Genomic DNA, 21,571 nt, shown 5'->3' with positions numbered 1-21,571 from the left:
CTGTTTATGAAAGCTAAAACTCATTTCCTTCCACATATAAGAGTTTTGTTTTATGAGAGATTTAACCTATTTTATTAACTTGACCAGTTGAAGATAAAAATTGTAGCCCAGGATTCATTTGGTTCTTGTGATGTCTCTTTCAGCATATACTAGGGATATGTTTAGGGATTCTTGATCATAAAAAACAACAACAGGAACACAGCCAGACTCACAGCAGAAAACAAAATGAGACATGGAGGAAAACTGAACACAGAATGCACAAAGCCAACTGGATATCTGTAGGGACCCAAATCAGGAGCCAGCGTGTTGAGCCATATTGTCTTGTGCCTCTTTCTGAGGCTCGGCCTCTTGTCTGCCTCCATCTGTGTAGGTTTCAAAGAAACTGGACATAGCCTGGCCTCAAGCTCAGACCTCCAACTCTGAGCCAACTGATCTGACTAGTGGTAGTTAAATGGTGCCTGTGAAATGTTGGAAGAGTGCCACAAAATGCCCAAGAATGTATCCAAAACCAATGAAGATGTAAACACCCCATCCCCATAGAACCTCCTCATGCCTTCTCTGTGGCGGGTTCTGTGTGAGAACCCTGTGAGACATTTGAAAGCGTGGTTCCGCATTCTGCTTTGTGTTCCCATGTAATTAATATCGAGCGGACACCATCAAAACAAATAGCAAAACAAAAGAACTGTACGTTGAGGCAATATTTTGGATAATCACACTTAATTTTGTAGCAAGTGAGCTAATTGGGTTTACTTGCAGAATAGGCTTTCTTTGAGTTCTCAGGACAAACAAATCCATTATTTTCCTGGCTCAAACAGAACACTGAAATAGGGATTGCAAACTATGGTCCTGGAGCCAAATCCAGTAGCTGCTTATTTGTCCATAAAGTTTTACTGGAACACAGCCATGCTCACTCATTTACATAGTAACTATGGCTAGGTGTTTTTCATCTATGACAATCAGCCAGATGGGGTAATTGTAAGCAAAGACCATATGGCCCATAAAGCCTAAAATATTAATGATCTGACTCTTTATAAAGAGTTTGCTGACCCCTTTGTTAAAAAGACAAGAACAGTTTTTATACCTCAAAAAAACCCCACCGTGGTATCTTTCCTGGAAGAGGCATAGACAAAAGGTAGAAGGCTCTTCAGGGCAGCCGTTCAGAGACCTAACATGACTGCTTCCTGTGAACTCAGCTCACAGGGAAACAGCAAGCCAGGGGTGCATCTAGACAGTTTGTTAGATGAAATGATCTCAGTTCAGACCTGCAGTCCAACTAGTTTGACAAGACCTAAATAAAGCTACTGAAGAGTGTGAATTATGACCAGGGACTGGGTGTTGGCTGTTTTGACATCATAAACTGTGGGTTGAACCATTTCCTCTTAAGCCTCACTAGAATGTTTGACTAGTTCTAAGTTAAAATCTGAATAGAAGTCAAATAGGTGCATGACAAATAGTGAGGATGTGAAGTTCAGGTGGCCATCTGTGTGGTGCAGGAAAAGATTTTAAGAAACTCCCCTCCCGCTTTGAGCTAGGAGGGAGAGGCTGCCTAGGTTCCCATGACTTAGTGCAGCCATGCTGTCTTTTCTCTGAACGGCTTACTCCCCAGTCTTGTCTTTCTCCTGAGAAGGAAGACCCTTTATTCAGTTTCTGTCTCTCAGCTTTTTGTTTTAATTGTAAAGGCCTCCCATCTATCAAGGGAGATGGATGTCAGGGCCTTGGTCTTGCAGGGGTGAGCACCCAGGAGATTTTTTTAACAGATTTATTTAAGCAAAAGCTAAATTCTGTCGAAGCAGAAATGATTGTGTGTTATTATGTCCCATAAAGGAAGCAAGCAAGCTGTCCTCAGAGCTCTTCATGGATTGGGTTCAATGGTGATATCGAGGATATGCACATACTCATGGAATGCTTTCAAGAAAAGAGGGCATTTCCAAGAACTGGGGAATAGGGAATGTATGAGTGTCTTACCAATCAAGATGTTCACAGAGCCAAGCTGGTGATTTAAGGGGTGGTATGTGCATAAAAGCGTAACTATAATGAGATACAAGCGAGGCCTGCGGCTCAGCTCTGGAGTTGGGACAGTCCCCATCGTGCTGGTCTTTGCTGGGCAGCGGACTTCTGTATCATTACTTTAAGACAAGGGTTGCTGGGACAGATTCAGTGCAGAAGTATAACTGAGTTCCTGCGGGCTTTCCTTTCCACTGCACACCTATATCGCATCTTATTAACCCATTTCCCACTCAAGCATCTCTAGTCTACAATTTGCCTTTAAAATTCTTCTCCAGCTTTTATTTTGCTCTCCTAACTGAGAATGTCAGTGATGGTATTAAATATAACTTGGTGCCATCATCTGCTCACAGCTTTTCTGAGTAAAACCTTTGAAATCATTTGCTCATTGTGTCAGCCCTAGAAAATAAATACAACAAGAAATCCTGATGTACTCAAGGGGAAACTGAGGCTTAAGGAGATTAAGTGGCTTAAACAAAATAACTTATCTGCTCATTCATTCCACAAATGTATATGACCTGTTCTTGGAAAAAGTGCTGCAGTAAGCAAAGACTTGTATGTTGTAGAGCTTCTACTTGAGCAGAATAGACAAGTACTGAATGAACATCCAAATGAATCTGTGCTTCTCATGTGTGCTAACTGCCGGGGAGGAAGAGTCCCAGACTTGCTGAAGAATAGTAAGGGATCAACAGACATAGCTGTCTGGACTCTGAGCTGTTCCAAACCCAAGTCTGTCTCTGAGATCTGTATACTTGAGTGACTTACCTGTCCGTTCTTCCTCAATCAGTAGCATGGCATAGCCTCAAGTTGGAATGGACTTTGAGACCCAGGCCTTCCCAATGTATCTTGATCTTGGGAGGTGAATTTCTCATATGAGATCTCAGATGAGCATGTGATCTATGGCCTCCTACATGGACAACTCATTCCATCATGAAAATATATGCCCCTTCTTCTTCTTCCTCCTCCTTTTTCATGAGGCTTAAACTCAGGGCCTGGTTGCTATCCTTGAGCTCTTTCACTCAAAGCTAGCGCTCTACCACTTGAGCCATAGCACCACTTCCAGTTTTCTGGTGGTGGTTAGGAGATAAGAATCTCATGGACTTTCCTGCCCAGGCTGGCTTTGAACCATGTTCCTCAGGTCCCAGCCTCATGAGTAGTGAGGATTACAGGTGTGAGCCACCATGCCTGGTTTACATACCAATTCTTGAAGGCAAATAGCTTTCTCTTCCAGTTGGCCCATTCTACCCAAAGTAATATTGGTAGGTATTTGTGATCTTTGATCTCTGGCTGGTTTTTACTGTCTAGCCAATTCTCAAACAGACTTAATGGATTATTTCTAAGACTTTTTCATGTTTTTCCTTTTCTCTTGCTTATTCTAGTAGTGTAGGAAAAAAAAGAGAACAAGGACTGAAATTAAAATATTGCCCAGGCATTTTTTCCCTCTCTGAGTAGAGTATTAATGAGATGAGGAACTTGAAACTCATGGTTTCAGAAAAAGAAAATTGGTCTTAAATGTGAGTAAAATATGTCCATTTTTCCTAGGAATCTTAGACACCCTCTCTCCATTGTCAAGTTCATAGGACCACTGCATTTCAGTGCTGGGTCATTATCAGGAATTTATAGTTTCATTTATTTATATGAGTAACTAATAGTACATCAGCAATGCTCTGTACGGATTCAATTTTTTGACATGTTTTTGTGGTTGTAGAGGATACTAAGGCCTGAATGACTTTTAAAGTCACAAATAGTTTCTACCAGATGGCAATGAACCTGAGTCATGTCCTTATGCCTCTCCATGTTTCCTTGCTATAAGAACCATAATAAATATTACAGTTGAAATAACTATGTTGCCCTTTCTTTCATTTCCCTGTTGTGTTCTTCCAAGAAATTCTTCTGGGAAGTAGAAACATTATGAGACCAATAATATTTAATTTCATTATTGGGAAGAGTCACAGTGGCCTCCTCCTAATGAAACTTCTTTGCTTCTAACCTTTACAAATGTCCTGACGAGAATGAATGTAGCTCTGGATGGGCTTGTACAATCGCATTTGGTGACTTGAGACACCAGACCTTACTGACCTTTTCCTGGAAAATATTATAAAGGCATATTTCCCAAGTATTGTGCCCACAGAATGTGGAGGATATAAGATTTCTGTCATAAAGCACTCCAATTGTCTTTTAACAATTGATGTTCAAATATGCCCCGTCTGCTTAGAATCATAAATATTTACAAGGCTGACATTTGATTATGTTTTATGAAAGCAGAAAAAACACATTAGCTGCCATTTAAGCTTTTGGGGAAAAATTTGATTTTTCCCCCCTCTTTTGGAGGAAAATATTTGAATTGCCTCATTGCTAATTTTTAGGAAACTCCTATTTTATGGCAGACACAAATGTCATTAACATCTTCAGCGATTCCTGTTTTTCAGCTCATCATTGGAGGCAGGAAGTGGTTAAGTTGTAGCACTAGGGAGTGAAGGAACTGAGTCAAAGCTCGGGTGTTCTGGCTTCTGGATCCTTGTTTTTTCCACTGTAGTATACCATCTCCCCCTTTTTCTGCCATACTCATTATTTACCCATTGAGTACATGCTTTCATCGGGTTCCAGCCAAGCATTTACAAATACTACTGTGTTCCCTTTGCTTCTGTGTGTTCCGGTCAGATGTTCAGTCGCTGAGGACACAGGGGGAGATTAGACAGGTGAGGTTGGTCTGTAGCATCAGGTCCCTTCAAATTCCTCTACAGAAGTCTTGATCTGGACGGCTGGCCATTCTCTACTGACGGCGACACAGCAGTGTTAAAGAAGCATCACTGTGAAGGACGAAAATCCAGGGCAGTGCCAGAACTGGCTTCTGCTAGCTGCTTCTCCAGCCTTGCCTTTTGTGACTTCATGGGGCTTGTTTGTAATCGTCTGCAGTAGCAGTGTCTACACCACACAAAATGGTAAACTCTCCCAGTCAGAGCTCCCACTCTCTAGATAGTAGTTAAATAGTTATTAGCACAACCTAGAAAAGAATGCAAGTCAGGAAAAATCACTTTGGATATAATTCCTTCCCAGTCATGATATCTTCCCTGTTCTAGTGATACAGTCAGATCCAAGCACAGTTACCACCTGGCACTACTTAGGAGAATTTGCTTCTTTGTACTAGCTCAGGTCTGTTTTGCCTTCTGAGCCTCTGCTCTGAAGGCTCCTCAGTCCTTTCCCATCCCCATCCTGGGGCTTGGGCCCCCACCAGGATTTCCTTTGGATGGTGATAGCAGCTTCCTAACGCGTGCCATTGGACTAAGTCTTTCCTTGCCTCCAACTCTTACCTCCCTGCTTTAAACTCAGGGGTGAGCATTCTAGCACATATGCTGGATCTATTTGCTAGTCAGAATCAGTTTCCCGCTTTCTCCAGCTTCTTCTCTGGGTCCATAACCCACCTTACGTTTCTGTCTTCCCAGCTCTGCAAGGGATCACGCTGAGCAATGCTTTGTAAAACCTAGGAACTTCACACACATGCATTGTATTGAAATCTGCATATTCCTCCATCTTCCCCGGTCTCTATGGTCCCTTGATCACCAGGGAGATGTCTCCTTATTCAGGTTAGTCACTGTTGTAGGGATCCATCAGTTTGCTTATTCATCATTCCCTCTTCTTTGTGGGGAGCAGCTTATCTCGATACTTTCTTGTTTCTATAGTTACATGTAACAGGCTTTTTGGATATAGGACCTTGGATCAAGATGGCCCAAGCATGTCTTCCTTTAGCACTCAGAAGTGAGAGAGATCAAAGGGAAAGCGAGCTTTCTTTCTTGCTGCCTGGAATGTAAGATGTAAGATTCTAAGAACAGCTAGCAGCTGTGTTCTGATATGTGGACAGAGAATAAAGGAAGCCAATCTTCCATGGAAGACAGGACCTGCTGATCTATACAAGACATACAGGAGAGACTGAGGGAAGGCACTTCTGTACTGGCACTGGTCCTAAGTCTGGGCTTGCCTAGAGAATATGGCACCTTTCCAATAAAGATTCCATTTGTTTAAGCTACATTGAGTTGGGATTTTCTTTTCTTTTTTTTTTTTGGGGTCCGGTTGTGGGGCCTGAACTCTGGGCCTGGGCGCTGTCCCTCAGCTCTTCAGCTCAAGGCTAGCGATCTACCACTTGAGCCACAGTGCCACTTCCGGCTTTTTTTCTTTTTGCTTATGTGGTGCTGGGGAATCGAACCCAGGGCCTCATGCATTGCAAGGCAAGTGCTCTACCACTGAGCCACCTTCCCAGCCCCTGAGTTGGGATTTTCTTATAACCTCTCAAAGGTTGGCAGAAAATACCACCACTCAAGATATCCTCATTCTTGGCCCCTAAGAACTATGAAAGTAAAACAGTTTATAGCAGAGTTACCCATGGCTAAGTAGTATTCTTTAAGCAGTTAAAGTTCATTGCAGCAGGAACAGAAAATTCATACACGCTAGCCGTGTTACAAGCACCAGGGACATCCCTGCATTCTGTATCTCACACTTCAAAATTGACTTCTCCAAACGTGTTTCTCCATTTCTGCTCTTTGGTCTTAATAAGCGCTTAAGTATTCCTTATGTTCTTCAGTCCTTGCCTCCACAAACACACATTTCCTCTCCTCCTAATTATGCAAATCTTCTAGCAGCTTGGCTGGCCCCTGAAAGGCACCCCAAAAAAGTGTTGATGGTGTAGTGGGTTTGATCATTGTCACACCAAAGGGATGTTTAAACCTGTAGAGAATCTGAAACAATGTTTCTCTTAAGAGGAGTTTCTTACAAAATAATTGTGACGTTGAGTTGAAAAATATTGACAAAAACCATGAAAACAGTTCCTTGAATTTTCTGATCACTTTTCATTAAGAAAAGCTATAAAATATCAAAACTACTCAAACTCTTTTTTTTAGTTAAAATTTTAAGAGTATCAACATGTATTCTTCCATCTTCACCTACTTCTTTTGAGAACTTGTTTGGTTTATATCCTTCAATATGAAAGACATTGCTTTCAGTCACATTTCCATGCATATTGAAAACTGTCAACATACACAAATTGTTTAATTAAGAGCTGCTCCCAATTTACGTTCAGTGGATCAAGCTGTGCATCTTAATGCCTTCATATTGCTTTTAATTTTATTTTCTTCAATATTTTAAATGAACAAGATGGCCCATCACTCCAGATTTAATAGATATTCCTTCTCTAGAGGTGTATTTGGCTCCTGATGTTTATCTATAAGACCTTTGTAATTAATCTGGGACCTGTCATGTTAAGAACTTGTGAAGATTCTTAAATGTAATTAAATGTGGTAAACAGCCACGAAAGTTTTTATTATAAAAGAGAATTTTGCTTAAATCATTGTGGAGGGCCATATGAGCCTGCTTTAAGTGAGATTAGGTTAATTTGTGTAGTACAGGAACTCCATCTGCAAGATACAGAGAAGCTACATCTTGAGAGTCAAATTGGGAGTTTTTATTGGAGAGCTGGTGACTGCAGGTGGTCTCCAGTCTCAAAGACTTGCAGCTGCCTAGAATATGCTTAACACTGTCAGAAAACTGAGCCATGAGAGTGGGAGAGGAAAGACAGAGCAGGAAAACAATACAAACAAACCAGATCAACTTCAATAGAGAACTGAAGTGGACGCTGTGGTGACCGGAGGAGATCTGGCAGACACAATGGCATCTGAGCTGGGCTGGGCCTAAATAGGATCAGGGGTGAGGGGCAGGGTCTCAGGGAACTCAAGAGAGTCTCCTGAGTTTAAGGCATAGGACTGAGGAGTCCAGTAACTTATTGTCCAAGTCACTGCCTCTGCCTCTAGGGGTATCACCTGGGGGTGGGACTTTACCTTCCTCTACCATGAAGACAAGATGTCACTAGTGGTCTTAAAAAAGTTACTTGACCGTTTTCCTCATTTTTGAAAAGATTGTGGAATGTTTCAAATACACAGAACAATGTGACCAACTCACCATCTAGTTCTAGCAAACCTCAGTGTGTTGCTATATTTGCTATGGATTTTTTTCTTTTTTCTTTTTTTTTTTTGGTAAGAAGCAAAACACTGCAGATGTAACTCTGTCTTTGTTTCCATCCCTCTTCGTCCCCTCCCCATTCTACTCTTTCCTTTCTAGATAACTTCAGGTGTAAAGTTGGTGGTGTCATTCCTATACTATACATAATTAATTGGACATGTTTTTAAATTTGCAGGAGCGGTAATTACATTGTGCACATACTTTTGCACATTTCTTTTTTTTTTACTTTTGCACATTTCTATATCCATGTAATAGCTCCCATTTATTCAAAATGTCTTGCCATTTCCTGTAATACATATGGATGGCAGTTATTTTTCCATTTTTCTAGCAATAGATCTTAAAATTGTGTCCAGTATGAAACAATGATGTTTTTTGTGCACGGTGTTGGTGGGGACAGGTTGTTTCTGGTTTACAAACAGATGAAGAATAGCTGAGATTTAGTGTGCATGAGTCTTGAATGCTCCTGCTTCTTTTAAAATCCCAATTGCTCTCTGGCATATGAAAGACTGGATTCTCTACATCCCCAAACTCAGCCTCAACCTAGGCATTTCTAGATTCACAGCATGAGGAAGCAGTGGTGGTTTGTGGCTGTGTTTCATTGCCACAAAAGGATTCAACACAGGGATGAAGGCACATTAGGCCATGTCTGAGGAGAACAGCTTCTAGAATCTTCTCTTAGTAAAGTTGTATAGAGCATAATTATTATTTCAGCAATCCACCGCAGCAATCCCTGTGAAATTTTCTGTGCAAGAGAGGCTTGTTGAGGCTCAGGATTTGTAGGTTTGTGTTTTTTATGTTGTTTGTTTGTTTTAATGGAAGCTGGTCATTTGCTTCTCTGTGTCCTCTGCTGAAGTCATTTGCTTATCTGTTCCTCTGGCCTGGCTGAAGTCACTACACCCTCAGGCTCACAGAAGAAAAAGAGATGTTTATTACAGACCTCTGTTTTGTACAATTTATCTAGACCAACTGTTACACTAGAGTCAAAAGCTCCACGCATATAAAATGGCCTAAAGAGTTAGTAGCACAGAGACAAGACCAATAGCTCAATTCACCGGTGCAGCCCAGGCCCGCTAAGTTCAGTTGTCTGTATACTCTACGACTTGATATTTGCATCTCAAACTTGTAGCTAAGTTGCTGAGTATAAGGTGCAATCTCATTCATTGTCTGATTTGCATTTTCTTGATTACAAGCCAGGCTAAGTGTGCTTCCTCTTCTGTTCATATTTGCTGTGCATTTTTTTTCCATCAGAATTTTTGTCTTATCGGTTTGCAAACCTTTCCACATGTTGAGTATGAAAGCCCTTTTATTTCAGATCCATGTGCTACAAATATATTTTCCCCATTTCCTAGCCCTAGTTTTTATTAAAAGTTCTTTTCTATGAATGGATACTGAGCTTACTGAAAGATTTTTCTTTATGTATCAGTATACTAGTTTCTAGTAGCTTCTATAATTAATGTCACAAACTGGATAACTAGAAATAGGAGAAATGTGTTCTTTCTGTCTGGGAGGCCAGCGGTATGAAGTGCCGGTGCTGGTGGGTTCCTTCTGCAGCAAGGAGTGTATGGGGTAGAGAAGAGGGTACAGGACAAGGAGTCAGGAAATCTAGTCCGGTTTGTTAACTTTGGCAAGAGTAGCTAGCTGCTTCTGTGCTTAAAAACTATGAACGTCTCTTCTATCCCCTCTGTAGGGTCAGCATGAGTATTCAAAAAGATGTTCTGGAGAGAATATTTTGCAAAAACAATGGCTGAAAGCCTCAGAGGACACTGTGTGCAGGAGTTGCTGCTCTCTGGTCTCAGCCACTGCCCTCCCTGCCGACTGGGGATTGTTCTGTCCCAATCTGTTATCTACTCAGTTTCAATCACTCAAGAAAAAGGGTACTTTATCTATCCCAAGGTGACAAAAACGCTTTGATTTTGAATGGGCTGAGTGGAATTCATTTGTCTTTCAAAAGGCCCTGTGGATGGAGAAAAATATAATGATAAGGCTGTGATTTACTGAGATCTGGTTCTATTCATGTTCCTTCCGTGAACCCCCTCCTTCCAGCCCTGTGAATCTGGTATTGAATTGTCTTTACTTTAAAAAAAAACCCAAAATGTCAACATTTGGAGACCAAGGTCACAGAAATACAGGCATTTAATCCTGAAATGTATTTCCTTATTCTTTCCAGCCGATAGACTTTCCAGAGCTCGATGGATAAGAATCCTAGAATGTCTCTTTCAGACAAAGAAAGAGCCTGGGGACCTAGAATCTGATCAGATATGGATTCAAACACCAAGGTGTGTTGGGTGAAGAATCTTCCAGGGTGAGGGACCACTATTTACTGGCCACTATTTCTTCTGTGCATTCTCCATACAAAACCATACATGAATTTGTATGATCTTGGCTTCAAGGCTAAAGAAATATGGATAGCTGAGCTTACCCAGAGAGATCCAGAGTACAATTGCAGGCTCTTTCTCTCCGATTGGCGATTGTTCTACCCAAAGATGGAGGAGAGCCATAACCAAAAGCATGTGCCATTAGAAAGACGAGTTAAGACCCTCACTACACCCAACTTTGTCAGAAATTTGACTCATAGCACATGAACACGACAATGTCCGGATGCTTGCTGCAAAGGTCAACAGACCTCCCTGCCCCCACCCCGGGGTTCTCCAAAGGAACGAGGCTGACTAATGGACCTCATTAGCCAGCATTATTGGTGTTATGAGAGCCACAGCTTCTGTCCCCTGAGAACAACAGGTGCTATTCATCATGGTTACTAATGAGAGCCACCAAAGTTTTAAGGCACTTTCTAAAATTATACCTTAGCTCTTCTTGGTGTTGGTTAAGTGAGAAATGAGAACAAATCGAGCTGTCAGTTCGGATCGTTCCTTACAAGTGGTGCAGAGGAGACAAAGGACATTATCTCAGTTGCAAAAGCCCACCATGCCCTGGTTTCTTACCAATGGTAATAAGGAAAATAGATGTGAAAGGCATACTTCAGTATGATGTGCATCATCTCACAGACATTTAATCACAGCGGGCCTGCATGTCCGAGAGCCTGGCAGTATTGCTTCTAGAAGGCAATTCTTCAAGTAGCTGGTGACATTTTAATTGCTATTTGTTTAAAACAGCAACTTGAACTTAACTAGCCTAATTCCTAGAGTCATGTTTTTGACTATTTATAGTGATCCACAGGTAATTTCTTTGAGATGGATGCTTTGAGATGGATGCATCAGAACTGGCTTCATACGCGTGTACTGAGTGACTCAAAGCAAAGCTTCTGGAGGTTGTAGACTACTTCTCATTTAGTTTTATATCCCAGTTCTGGAATGGAGAATGAGTCCAGATTGCCTTGTGTGTCTGGGGAGGGGGTAGGCTACTACATTTGACGCACAGGATGTGGCCCCCGCTGTTCTACAAGATGACGCACAAGGAACCAGATGAGAAGCAGGCTTCTGTCACGTGTCACATGCCTCTGCTATTTGAGGGCTGGTTGGTTATGGCTGGCTGAGGCACAATGTAGAGAAAATGTGGAGACTTTGTTTGGGATCAGAAGAAAAACCCCTGAAAAATATTATAGGCAACTTGGAGAGGATGGTGGTAGAGTGTGTCGTATTTTCCATCCCTGAGAAAGAGTATATACAAGTGTAATGCACTAGAGCAAATGTCAAGGAGCACAGGAAAGATGCAAAGACTAGGTGGTTACTCACACGAGGGCAGGCGCACTATTCCCTCCACACCTGTGGGGCTGGTCCATGAGGAACAGACTTGGTGTGCACCCTGGACACCAGGGTGTGGACACCAGGAGGACGACTTCCTGCCCAGCATGGCCCGCAGGATGCTGGCTTGTCTGCAGAGTCACTCCTCGGGCATAGAGCTGTTTTGGAACGGACATATTTTACCTTTGGGTCTGTGAATGGGGCTGGATTCAAGATTTTTTCACACTCGCAAACTTGCCATACCACCTGGCATAGAAGACCAACATTAAATTCTACAATAATTTGTTTCTCAAAATTTCACAGAACTGCTGTGCCTGGTGGTACAACACTCAGCAAGACAATCAGAAGTTCAAAGCCATTCAGGGAGGGTATAACTCAATTGTAAAGTCCTTGCCTAGTGTTCAAAATGCTGTGGGTTTGATGCTTAGCAACACACACGCACACATACACACCACAAAACGTACATATGCTCTGAAATGAAAATTACCTGTTATTGGAATTTTAATATAAAAATATAGAGAAGCACTGTCTCCATAACCTGGAGCCATCCTTTCTTCTTTCTTTCTTTCTTTCTTTCTTTCTTTCTTTCTTTCTTTCTTTCTTTCTTTCTTTCCTTCTTTCCTTCTTTCCTTCTTTCCTTCTTTCTTTCTTCCTTTCTCTCTTTATTTTTTGGTCCATCATGGGGCTTGAACTCTGGGCCTGGGCGCTGCCCCTCAGCTCTGCAGCTCAAGGCTAGTACTTTAACACTTGAGCCATAACACCACTTCTGGTTTTTGAGTGGTTTACTGGAGATAAGAGTCTCATGGACTTTCCTGCCCAGACTGGCTTTGAACTGTGACCCTCAGATCTCAGCCTCCTAAGTAGCTAGGATTGCAGGTGTGAGCCACCAGGGCCTGGCCATTCTCTATTCTTGTCTTCCACATTCTATAAACTATCCAAATGCCTCCTAAAAGATTCTGAATCTATCGTTCTGTGCTCAGACCCTTGGTTCTTTGCTTAATTTGCTCATTGCAAAACACGACCATTCATAGAGGGGCCTACAGTCTCTGAACGCATGTCCTGCTTCAGCCAGGTCACGGCCTGTCTCATCTGTTCACCAGCCAGGATTGCTCCATATGAGTTACCACATGGATTGCTCTTTCTCCTCTTGCAGCATTGTGTTTAAATGACAGCTGCTCACTGTGGTCTACCTGGGCTTTAGGTGGCAAGTCTTCACCTCACCTCCAAGCTCCATGTCCACCTTTCCCTATGTGATTTCCTCCCATGGCATTATTCTTTGTCTAGCAGATAATATTCCATTTATATGTTTTTGATGGCCATGGTCCTTGGTTGAAATGTAATCTCTGTGTTGGAAGGATTTTTGTTTGTTGGTTCATGGATGTATCCTAGGCGGAGTATGGTCCCTGACAGGTGGAGTGCCCTCAGTGGATATTTGATAGATGAATGCATGCATACAAGTATGAAAGAATGCATGTGTGTACATGGAACGCTCCCAAGGGACTGGCGTAGGCATCTAGAAAGTTTCAGTCACCAAGATTCAACTTTTAGGTAAGTCTTCCAATCAAATACAGGGTGTGGAGAAAGGGGAATTAGGATGCTTTCCAGATAATGGTGACAGAATCCTGCAAGAGTGAATTTAAGAGAGCACACTTATTACAATGGTAATTTTATGACATTTAATATGTCTGTTCTCAGACTCCTTATTCTCATAAAGGCTGATGTCTCATAGGCATTGTGAAATCTGGGTCAAAAATTACTTTGCTCTGACAACCAGATTCCCATCAGAAGTTTGAAATTAGAAACTTGAAAATTCTCACCCATTCTAGACACATTCCTAAGATATTCCAAAGCAAAATATATATAAATCTGCAGCTGTGAAGCTAAAAATCTAGAGATTCAGATTTATTGATATTGATTCTATCTCACAGAGAGAGGAGATAAGACTGTTGAGGAAGGCTGATGGTTGGTGGAGATTTCTCCACCATCAACTCCACCCTCTCCTAAAGGATGGAAGCTGCCTGAGTTTGGTGATTCTATTTTGCATCTCAGAGTCACGTCACAGGATTCTCCATGAAATATCAGTTTGATCTTCCTCTGCCTGGCCACCCAAATATTGTAGATGCAAGGATAATATCATCCAAATATCTAAGAGGTATAAAAATGATTAAATAGTCAAGAAGTTTATGTCTAAGGAGGCTGAGATCTGAGGATTCTGGTTCAAAGCCAGCCTGGGCAGGAAAGTCTGTGACTCTTATCTCCAATAAACCACTCAAAAAACTGGAAGTGGCTCTGTGGCTCAAGTGGGAGAGCACTTAACCTTGAGCTGAAGAGCTCAGGAACAGCGCCCAAGCCCAGAGTCCAAGCCCCATGACAAAAAAAAAAAAAAGCACTAGATTTTGAGTTCTAAGCCAGGCTTGAATCTAGGCTCCATCTCTGATCTTGACCAAATGACTTCATGTCTCTGAGCCCAGGCTGCCATCATTACAACAGAAGGCTTCTTGTTTGATTAAAGCCCAACAGAGAGACAGAAAAATTGTTAATGATGTAGGAATCTGGAAATTATAATACATGCACAAACAAAACACTCACTGTTGAGAATATTAGTTAAAATGACAGAGCATGAAGATTAGAGAAAGTGATGGTGGCTCCAAGGAATTCTTCTTTACATTGTCCGATGTTATTGATGAAGCTGGGAATCATTAAAACAACACAGATTCATTTGGGATGGAACAGGGTGCCATATGCTTTCCTGCAGAATGGAGTCATAATTCATTGCCATTAAAATGAGATCATTACGATGACAGATTGCCAACATAAGGAACACAGTCACAAAGCTCTAGAAAATCCGACAGTTCACAACAAGCAAACCTCCACTGGTAGGAATGGTTGAGTAATTACAATATTGTGGCTCATTCTTTATCTCCAAGCTGTCAACAGACATTGGTTGGAGAAAATAAGAAGGGGAAAGGTTATGTTTAGAGGAAAAAGTAGAAGCACTGAATCCTGAACTGGCTTGTTGTCTATAACCTTGTGCTCAGTATTTTTGGTCAAACAGCACGCAAACTCCTTGTGTTTGCTTCCTGATTGAGAGGTGGTAGAGTCGATAAGGTGCAGATGATAGAGCCAGGCTTTCCCTCTAAAGAACCCTATTCCAGAAAATAATCTCTGGGAGTCATCAGAGCTAAGGGACAAAGAACAGTTAACAGGAACTTGCAATTACATTTCTGGGTACTGAAGGTTAGAGATGATACTTGTTATTTATAGAGAAGTATAAAACAGAACATTGGATTCAGAAAACAAAGCCTATTGGGTTTTGATTGAGTGTGACTGGCAAGGGATTGAGTGATAGAATTTGAGCAGAAGATGAGGTAGAAAATGCAAATCAAAGTGCTTTGCAAAATGAAAAGCACTAGAAAAAATGTTGGTTCTTTTAATATTTTTCTGCCTTCCGGGATTATGTACAGGCCAGCGATACAGTACACTGTACATCTAAAATTGTTTTGTAGATGACTTCAGGGGGCAGCTAATGTGTGAGAACATGCAGGAATGCTCAGTCAGTATCTAGGAGGCTTGTAAATTGATGCTAGTTTGGAGAGTAATTTGTCTGCCTTCAGGGAAACTGAATATGCTCATACTCTGAGAATCAGCAATTCCATTTCAAAGGAAATTAGTAGGTAATCAAAGGGGCCATGCAAGAATATTTATTGCAGTATTGTTTGTAATAACAAAGGGCTAGAAATAAACTAAATGTCTAGAGTGATAAGAGGAATAGGCAAATATGGTATCTATACATACACAAACATGTACAAATGTACATTCATACACGTTCACATACATACCCATACCTATATGTATGTACACATATACCTATAATGAAGTGTCATACAGCAGGTAAACATACCCATCTGTCTACTCATCAAGTAAAGGATGAAAAAGTCCCACAGAAAATAAGAACAGAGGATTTCAAATGATCAATTAACATACAAAAATGGTTAGCTGGTGGCTCACACCTGTAATCCTAGCTACACAGGAGGCTAAGATCTGAGGATCGTGATTTGAAGCCAGCTATGGCAAGAAACTCCATGAGACTCTTACCTCCAGTTAACCACAAAAAACTCGAAGTGGAGCGGTGGCTCACACGGTAGAGCCTAGTCTTGAGCACAAAATTTCAGAGGTAGTGCCCAGGCCCTGAGAGGTACAGAACACAAGTTTAAATCTGATATAACAAGCCTTTAAAAAGGTGGACCACTTGTCCTCTCTGGGAAGAGAAATTACTAAAGCTGTTTGGAAAACCATTTGGTAACATTTAGTGAAGTTGGGGATGTACATACTTCAAGTCTAGCAAGTCCCATTTGTGACAGAGACACTCAATACTCTGCTCTGATGCTTCTGAACATTCCCACCAATTTTTTTCTATGGCAAGGAAAATAAAACAAAAGCAAAACAAACATGGGAAACAATTCAAAAGTCTGAGTACAAGGAATGAATCAGAATGATGCATAATTACAGAAATGAATGCAGCTCTGAGATCTACTGGAACAGCAGAATTTTCACATGTTGCCGAAGAATGTAATTCCATTTGTGTAAAGTTTAGCAGGATGGGGATTAAATGATGCATCGTTCTGAGTGAGTGACATAGAAAGTCAAGGAATACATAAATGAAGAAGTGAAAATGCGGAGAAATAATAAGCAAAAACTTGGGATACAGGGTATCTTCTGCAGGGAGGAAGTTGTGATGAATGAGGCAGTTTGGTGATCCTGTAGATCTGGAAACGCTTCCCGGCACAGCAGGTTGGGGTCACCACTGTTCACGGTATTGTCAACCTCAGTACTCTATGTAGGCTTACACATAATAAACATCATATTTAAATGAAAGAAAGCAAGAAGAGGAGAAAACCCAACACAATTCTCTTTGTGGAATCCACTCCACACTAACAGAAGGTTGTTAAGGATTCCCCAAAAAATATGTAAATAAAGTCACATAGGACAGCTCTGTGTTAAATACAGTGGCGTATGGAGGGACTGGAGATGGGGTTTTAAGATTGGGCGATGGGGACACTGGTCACTGATATTTTGAAATGCTAAAGAAAAACATGGAGTCTGCTTAGAGCCTCGTATGCTGTGGACTGGCCTCAGGTGTTTAAATCACTCTTATCACTCAAAAGCTGAGATCCCCAAAGGAAAGGCAGATTGATTTGCAAATTGAAAGAGTTAAAACCAAGCATTCACTACTAAAATATGTTTTGTGTTTTTTCTTGAAAAAAATTTTATTTTAAGTAGTTGTACAAAAGGGTTTCAATTCAACAAGTGAGATTTTGAATACAATTCGTCTTCGTCAGGGCCACCCACTGTGGAGTTCTCCCCCATCTTTCCCAACCCCATTCATACACTCAGTGATAGGGCTCCATTTTCACATATGGACATTGACTAGAATGACTATATTGGACCACTTTTCCTCTATCCATTTGTCTGTACCCTCTCTTTCCCCTCCCCTCCAACAAAACATATTCCAGCTTCTTGGTATTAATACCAAGTACTTCTGGGGTGGTGGGTTTTTGTCATCATCTTATGGGAAATGTTGATTTGGGTGCTAAGCTTCAGCCTGGGCACCCTAGACATGGCTCTTGGGGTTCCCTGGATCTAGCACAGTTTGTGAGCCTTGGAGTTGGACTACTTTCATTTTCCCACTCTGCCCCTGACCTACCCAACCACCTGCACTTTTCTACACATAAGTGTAGCATAACTGGTCATGTGTCTCTCCTCCACGCAGAACATGGCAGTATGGCATTAGCTAAATCAGAGAAATGGATTACTAGCAGGAAGGGTGGTCATTTGCTTTAAGTTTTCCAGAAGAAAAACACGTATGTCTCAGCAGGTATCCTATCATTCTTCTGCGGTGGAACTTGAAGTGTGCGTATAAGCCCATGCTAGAATCACAAGGCTGTTTACCTGTTCCTCTACCTCTGATGGCTGGCAGAAATTTCCAGCACTAGAGTCAGTATTGTGGGATGAGCTGGAGTTTCTTTCCAGTAGTCCCTGTTAAAGAAGAGCAAAGTATCAAAGAACAAGCATCACAGAAATCAGAAGAGGCGTTAGGGTGTCTATACACAAAAAATAATCAGTGTAAGAGGAAAAAAATATTTTGCTGCACAGTGGCCCAGAATCAGAAATAGGGCTTGAGTCTAGGAAGAAAATGGGAATTCCATTCCCTTCACCATACCCTTACTGGGGAATCATAACCTTCTCAGGAAGGAGAATAAAGATTGTGAAGTAAAATTGAAATCTACATGTGTCTGAGAGCCACACAATTCTTCCGTGGATCTCTGTTAGTTAACTGTTGTCTTATAACAAATCACCCCAAAACTTCTTGCCTTAAAAATTTAACAAATATGATTCTAGTCTCTGTGGGTCAGGAATCCTTAAGCAGCTTAGCTGGATGATTCTGGTCCTGGGTTTCTCATGCTTCATGAAGTGGAAGTCAAGCTGGGGCCTCAGGATCTGCTTCAAAGATAGCGTCCTCATGTTTCTGTGGTAGGAGGCCTCAGCACCTCACCCAGTGGAATTGCCTTGTGGGCGCTTCAATGCTGACAGGACGCCAGCTGGCATAGACCCCCACCACAAGGGATTCAAGACAGAGAGCTCAGCCCACAATGGCTTTACTGATATGTCCTAAAAGATAGACTCCATCCTTTTGGCCACATTGGATATTTTAGAAGTAAGTCACTAAGTATGGGCCACACTCAAGGAATTGGGAATCAGGCTGCACTGTGAGGAGAGGAGGATCCAAGACCATGGGACATATTGAAATAGGGGTACTGGGTCTCTTTGGCGCCATCTTGGCTTCTTGGTGGATGAAGGTAAAGTCCCCCTCCCAGGTGATGGGCATTTCTAGAGGCAAAGGCAGGGACTTGGACAATAGGTTACTGGACCTTCCAGACCTGTATCAGGAACTTGTGAGACTATGTAAAATCTCGAGCTCCCAGTTACCCTGCCCCTGACCATGACACTATTTAGGTCCCAACTAGCTCAGCCTCCATTTTGTGCCATGCCTCATGTTCCTGACTTGCCTCAAGTCACCATGGCAACCCTCTTCAACTCTCCATTAGAGTTGATCAGGTTTGTTGAGATTGTTTCTCTGCTCTTTCTTTGCTTTACTACCCTCATGGCTCAGTTTTCTAACAGTGTTAAGTGTATTCGTGGCTGCAAATTTTCTGGGGACTGCTTGCAGTCACTGGCTTCCTTCCTTCCTTCCCTTCTTTCTTTCTTCCTTCCTTCCTTCCTTCTTTCTTCCTTCCTTCCTTCCTTCCTTTCTTTCTTTCCTTCCTTCTTTCTTTCCTTCCTTCTTTCTTTCTTTCTTTCTTTCTTTCTTTCTTTCTTTCTTTCTTTCTTTCTTTCTTTCTTTCTTTCTCTTGGTCATAGGGCTTGAACTCTGGGCCTGGGTGCTGTCCCACAGTTCTTCATCTCAAGGAGAGAGCTCTACCACTTGAGCCTTAGCACCACTTCTGGTTTTCTGGTGGTTCATTGGAGATACGAGTCTCACTGCCTTTCCTGCCTGGGCTAGCTTTGAGCCTCAATCCTCAGATCTCAGCCTCCTGAGTAGCTAGGATTACAGGCGTGAGCCACTGGTGCCTGGCTTGCAGTCACTGGCTTTCTAATAGAGACTCCTCATTTGACCTCTCAAAATGTGGCTTCTCTGTATCTCTCAATTGAATTCCCATATAACATATAAAACCAGACCAGTGTTTCACACCTTTTTTGCCCTATAGAGATACAGGGGGGGGGGAATAGAGGAGAAAATTACCTACAATGTAAGAGGAGAATATCTGAGTTAACTCTTGAGCATTTTTGTCCTCATGGTAATTGTATGTCAGTAACTTTCCTTATTATTAAAACATTTTGAGTTAAGTTTCTGTTCCCATAGCTGAAAAAATTTTGCGTGAGAATGTAATATGTTGAGGCTTATCTTGCAAATGGGAAGATAGGATAGAAATTAGAAGCTACATTGCCTTTTGCTCAAGGGAAGGTAACCCCAGCTCAAGGAGGCGGATGGTCATTATTCTAAATCCAGCCCCCTTGTCCGTGAGTTGGCTAGGATCAGTGCTCCTTGATCTGACCGTCAGATCACTGCACTTCAGTATTTCTGACTTAGCAGATCCAGGGTAGGCCAAGAACATGCATTTCTAAGGACCTGAAATGCTGAAGCTTCCAGTACCAGGATCCATTCTGAGAACTACTGGTATAGGCCACTGACATAGTAGTGAGGATTGTTTTAATGAGGCCTTTGGAAAAAGAGTTTCTAGGATTTACCAAGACCCAAAACCAGGCAGAACTTCATTGGCTTGTTTGCTTTTAGATATTATTAATACATGCAAATGTATTTCCAGGAGGGGAGTGAGCTAACAAGTGGACGTTGGCAGAGGCCTTGTTGTCAAGTTTCTGAATTGACCAGTGCTGAAACTTTTTACAGCCTTACGCTGTACGTGAGATAACACATTTTCTTGTTGATCAAGTCATTAGAATTAGGTTTTCTGTTTTCTGAATTGGAAAATAAAAAGACTAGCTCATTTGTATACAAAATTTTAAGGTGTATAATGAAGATTGATAGACTGTTTTCCAAAGAGATGCACCAATTTACAGCCAAGTAAGGATTGCTTGCTTCCTGAAACACTTGTCAAGGCCTAGAAATAGCATTTTAAAACTCGACTCATTTGACAGGTTTAAAACATCTTTTGGCATACATTTGCATTTCTAGGATTACAAGACAGACTGAAGGTATTTTAAAATCCATTCTTCTTACAGCAGATGAAGTATGGTCCACAGGGCCAGGCTAGAAGGAAAAGGCCTCCATGAAAATCACTACTCGTTGCTTTGCTTGCTTAGCTGGAACTGAAGTCATGTGGTTCAGCTGTTGACTCCAATGTAAGACTGGAGACATTGTTGTGCATGGTAGAAGTTATTTGGGGGTGGAGGCCTGAGAACTCTGCTAAATGGCTTCCCTTTCTCTCTTCCCCAAAGTGGTCAAAAGCATACACTGTGCTGTCATAGCTTAGTGTATATTAAAAATTCATGCTGAACGTAGAAGGAAGCCAGCAGATGCTAAGGGCCAGGTGCAGGGCTGGATGAGGTTACTTGTAGCAGGTGCTTTGTGTCCACCTTTACCTTCAACATCGCATATAGGAGTGAAAGAAACTTCGAAATAGTATTTCTGATGACAGTGGGTCAGATTCTAGAGGTTGGGGTGATTTCTATTAGTTCCCTAAAGCTAAGAATCCTCAGGATGCTTGCTGAAAATCTGCTCATGTTCTGGTTTCTGTTTGTTGTTTTTCCATTTATATTTACAGTTGGAGGCAGCTTGGTGAATATAAAATGGTCTAAGAAATGCAGTATTTTTAACCTGTTTGGTGGAATAAGCCACATGAATGGATTTCTTGTGTTCCTGTGTTTTCTTTATTAATCTCCCTCCTTCCTTCCTTCCTTCCTTCCTTCCTTCCTTCCTTCCTTCCTTCCTCCTCTGTCTTACATACACTCTCTCTCTCTCTCACACACACACACATACACACATACACACACACACATTCTGCCTGCCACAGACTCAGTTCTCAGAACTCCTTGGGAATGAAGGCTCACACAGCCTCTCTTAGGCATTGCCTGTCCCATATTGATTATAGTGTAATGAAAACCCATTTGGGGGCACAGTTAGCCTAGAACAGCAACAAAGAAAGCTCAGGGACAGTGCCCAGGCTGAGTTCAGGCTCCATGACCAACAAAAAAGAAGGAAGAGGAGGAGGAGGAGGAGAAAGAAGGAGGAGGAGAGAAGAAGAAGAAGAAGGAGGAGGAGGAGGAGGAGGAGGGGGAGGGGGAAG

Source organism: Dipodomys ordii, unplaced genomic scaffold (genome assembly GCF_000151885.1).
Source record: "Dipodomys ordii isolate 6190 unplaced genomic scaffold, Dord_2.0 Scaffold58, whole genome shotgun sequence".
Taxonomy (NCBI): Eukaryota; Metazoa; Chordata; class Mammalia; order Rodentia; family Heteromyidae; genus Dipodomys; species Dipodomys ordii.
This window is presented reverse-complemented; position numbering follows the sequence as displayed.